At 46.0% G+C, this 4,171-nt stretch overlaps 1 long non-coding RNA gene and 3 other non-coding genes across 4 annotated transcripts; all 4 read right to left on the reverse strand.

The window, feature by feature from the left end:
* Positions 1-150: 150 nt before the first annotated feature.
* On the reverse strand, positions 151-222 carry LOC111812395. Its single transcript, XR_002817903.1, has one exon. It is a non-coding gene; the product is annotated as a small nucleolar RNA SNORD65 (small nucleolar RNA).
* A 599-nt stretch (positions 223-821) lies between these two features.
* On the reverse strand, positions 822-2,348 carry LOC111812358. The gene is made up of 3 exons (XR_002817868.1): positions 2,327-2,348; positions 1,921-1,976; positions 822-878 (listed from the first exon to the last, which is right to left on the reverse strand). It is a non-coding gene; the product is annotated as an uncharacterized LOC111812358 (long non-coding RNA).
* On the reverse strand, positions 961-1,033 carry LOC111812385. The gene has a single exon (XR_002817894.1). It is a non-coding gene; the product is annotated as a small nucleolar RNA SNORD49 (small nucleolar RNA).
* Positions 2,165-2,235, reverse strand: LOC111812388. The gene has a single exon (XR_002817897.1). It is a non-coding gene; the product is annotated as a small nucleolar RNA SNORD49 (small nucleolar RNA).
* Positions 2,349-4,171: the final 1,823 nt, after the last annotated feature.

The raw sequence follows: 4,171 nt of genomic DNA on the forward strand, positions 1-4,171 counted from the left end.
GAAGCAGCTTGAAGCTTGTTTCTTCTAGAGCAAATGATCCAGTCACAGAGATTTTCAAACAGAATCAGTGGCAGCTTCCAGCCCTTTGCCTGCAAAGAAACCATTATCTGCTCCCAGAAGCAGTCATTCAAATCGTAAAGGTATCCATATCTTCAGAAAACCATAGGTTCACCACTACCAATTGGCTGGTAATTCCAGCTAGTTTTGTTGATTTCATCATTTGATATCCTCTAAACCAATTTTGACAAGCAGCTGAAGCTTGGTCCTCTAAGATGATCACTGTTCAGGTCAAGGCTTACCTCTTCCTGGGCTGTGCTACTGCCAGCTCTAGAACTGTACTCCAGTGCTATCCCCAAATCTGGGGACACAGGGTAAGGCTCCAGAGCAGGAAATGCACAAGAGCGTCCACATCTACAAGTATAGTAAGACCATTCTATTAGTACTGTCCCTTAGAGCCTTACAGGACGGGCACTTATCTACAAACCCCAAATAACCTCCCTACTGTTAAAATATCTACTTAATAGCGTACCTTCAAAGGCTCGAGCCTGTTTTACTTACATCAAGAGAATAGAAATTATTTTAAAAATTACCAAAAAAATTACACTGATACAAAATGTCACCAAATAGGAATTCCACAATGGTTGCTGTATTGTATGTTGTCTTTCAATTAGTTATTCAGATTAACAGATTATAAGGTGAAGGCCTACATTCACAAATACTATGGTAATCAAATGAAATTGCCAGTATCTGACCAAACAGCTGGGTATTCTCAACCCAAGGCCAACACACTCCAACAGGCTTCGAGCAGAAGTTGGTGTACACAGGCCTCATGGGTGACTCAAGACATCTGTAACACTAAGCTTCTGCCACTCTGCAACCTGCATGAATGTAGAAAGGTTGTCACAGTTCAGACCAACTTAATCCTGAGCAGCAAGAGCATCTGGTGCACTGGGTGACTGCAGTCAGCCAGGAGCACTTTCCTCAGTTATCGCTTCTGATGGCACTTCCTGTGATTAGTGGGATCATCAGAGCAGTGAAAACACCTCATCACTGTCCAAAATCCTTCAACTGGAGACACGGACATTACCTGAGAACAAACTACAAGTGGAAGATGGAGCTCAGCATCAAGCTCCTGGAGTCTCGAGCCTCAGTACTACATGTATGCCCTCAAAATGAACCCCAAAACCCACTGGACAGCTCATTTCTGCAAATGACTTAGTTCATACATGTATAATGTGTGTACAAGAACACATGTGGGGCTGGAGAGGTAGCTCAGTAGAGTAAGCGCTTGCCTGGCAAGCACAAGGGCCTGAGTTCACTCCAGGGTTGCGCGGGGGAAAAAAAAAAAAAACATATACATGTGCTCTGGCTGTACTGGGGACTGAACCCAGGGCCTCCTGCACCCCAGGCCTGCTCTTATATCACTTAACTACATCTAATCAAAAAAAAAAAAGCACAGCTAATGTGGTTCTATGCCGACTGTAGCTTAAACAGCCATCCCCAGTTTCTACATCACTGCAAAGACAGCGGTGCGGACAAAAGCATGGCGGCTTAGGCAGAGCACAGCTGCCAGGTTCCATCACTGGCTTGCTGTGCTGCCTGCCCCACATGGCGTGGGAGGTGACTGAGACTGGGCGTGGTGGTGAGTGCCTGTAATCCCAGCTCTCAGCCCAGGGAGGCTGAAAGCAGGAGAATCAGAGTCTGATCTATGTAGTGAGACCCTGTACCAAATGCACAAAAAACTTATGTAGCGTTTAAACTACAACTAAAATATCCACTTCATTACATCGCAGATAACTAAATTATAGCTAAGTCATGCTCTTAGGCTGCTGGAAATTGAACCCAAGGCCTCCAATGTGCAAAAAACACCTCTAACTCTGACCTACATCTGCATCCCCCAAAGTCATATATTAAACGCACCCGGCTTCACGCTGGGATGCTGTTCTCATCTCCAATATTCTGCACTGAGTCAACATCTGAAAGATGAAGAAAAAGAACTCAGGAGTGGAACTGGCAGTAACATTCAACTACTCTGTTGAGGTTTTAGCTGACTGTAATCAGATCAAGTATAAATATCGTCAGTTATTGCTTTTTTTTTTTTTTTTTTTTGTGGAACCAGGGATTGAACTCAGGCCCTCGCACTTGCCAGGGAAGCACTTATTCCACTGAGCCATCTCCCCAGCTCCCAGTTATTGCTTTTGACGGTACTTCCTATTACTCATTCTCATCACAACAGTCGCGTGACTTCCTCGTGGTCCCATTACAATCCATCTATGGTAACGCCCTTGTGTTCTTCCCAGCTACGGGCAGGCGGTCCCCAACCTACCCAGCTTTTCAGGTTGGCAGACTCCTTGTGGAGGCTCTGGAAATAGTATGCTGCTTTCCACAAAGCCCAGACTCCAGCGGCTACCGCCCTGCCAAAATACGGGCAGTCCCTGAGGCTCAACTCCCAGCACTCTACACTGCGAGGCCTGGCCCTACCATAAGATTCAATGCAGGCCCAACCCGACCTGGACCCCCACCCCCACCCCCCTTTTTAGCTAACTTTCTCCAATGACACCTTTGTGAAGTAGAATAAATTTCTAGCTCTTCACTGACCATGCCGCCATCCTGTAGCAACAAACACAGATGACCCTATCATCATGATCACTGTAGTGAAAAGGTCGTGCCTTCCCGGACAGGAATCCACTGAGCTATCTGGTCGGCCCTTACTGCATTAGAATTGAGCCCCAAGCTTTGTCACTTCCCTCGACCCTTCTTTAGTTTTTGACACTGGGTCTCCTTGAACGGCTGGGATTGAACTTGCTATTCTCCTACTCCTATTTCCCAGGACGCTGGGATTACAGGAGTGGGCCACCATGTCAGTCTAAGATTAAGTATTTTTAAAAATAATAGGAGAAAAAAATGATAGGTGAAACCTGAATTTGTTCACATACTGGGAGGAAACCATCAGCAGGGATGGAGTTCTGATTTGTAAATAAGATATGCGGGTTTATGGAGAAGTCTGGGGAAGGGGGGATGGGGGCAGAGAGAAACATGATCTGTCAGAACAGAGAGGAAGGGGGCTGAAAGTGGACGCAGACAACTTTCAAGGTCAGTGTAAGGAAACAATGAAGGGTATCAGTGCACAGGGGTCAGAGGGGTTCCGGGCAAATTTTAAAACAGTTCTGGGGTGCCAGCAGAGGATCCCGACTCAATTTAGGAGCTGAATTTCAGGAAACTTGAATTTCGGGAAGCTTGCTGTGTCCAGGTTTTGCATTTCACATATACTGTCTCTTGTAATACTCACAACTACTTTCTGGGGCTTAGGTGCCCCGTTTTCCACACCAGCAATCCGAATTCTAAGCCCGAGGACCAGGATCTTGAAATACAAACTCAAGTCCTGGCGCAGGTGTCTTGGAAATAGCGGGGCGCTACCTTACCCAGAATTCTCATCGGTGTGGAAGAGACCACAAGTTCAGGAGTTGGGGGGTGGTGGGGTGGGAATCAGGATGAGGCCTAGATGGAGTTCCCGTGAGTTTCTGGCAGACTCCACCTCTCTGCTGGCCCCGCCCTGGGGCAGGCTGATGAGAGGGCAATTGAGACTGGGTGTGGTGGAGCACCTGTAATCCCAGCTCTTGGGAGGTTGTAAACAGGAGGATCACTACGAGTCTGATCTAGTAGTGAGACCCTGAACACCCTGTAGACTCTTCCCTAAAAAATTCCAATGCAGTAGTAGGAGGGGACTCCCTGGTATAGAGTCTAATTTTGTCCAGCTTGCTTGGGACTCTGGGTTCCATCATTATCTCTCTCTCTCTCCCTCTGTCTCTCTCTCTCTCTCTCTCTCTCTCTCTCTCTCTCACACACACACACACAGAAGAAAAAAAGAACAAAAACAAAAAAATCCATCTCTGTGTGCACATTTTGTACACAAACCCTATACTAAGGGACAGCAGTTCATTTTGGCTCCAGAGAAGTGCAAAGAGAACATTTTGAGGTAACTCATTTATCCCAGAAGTTGGAATTTTCTGAATTGTTCCATGAAATCATGTTACATAGAAAAATTCAAGGAACACGAATTTAAAGAGAAAGTGTTGCATTAAGTGCCACAGTTAGGTGCCCCTCCAAACTATAACAGTAGACATCAAGGGATTATTCGCAGAAAGAAGCAGGATTTGTCATATATATATAT

This window comes from Octodon degus, unplaced genomic scaffold, assembly GCF_000260255.1.
Source record: "Octodon degus isolate 3935 unplaced genomic scaffold, OctDeg1.0 scaffold00122, whole genome shotgun sequence".
NCBI classification, from domain to species: domain Eukaryota; kingdom Metazoa; phylum Chordata; class Mammalia; order Rodentia; family Octodontidae; genus Octodon; species Octodon degus.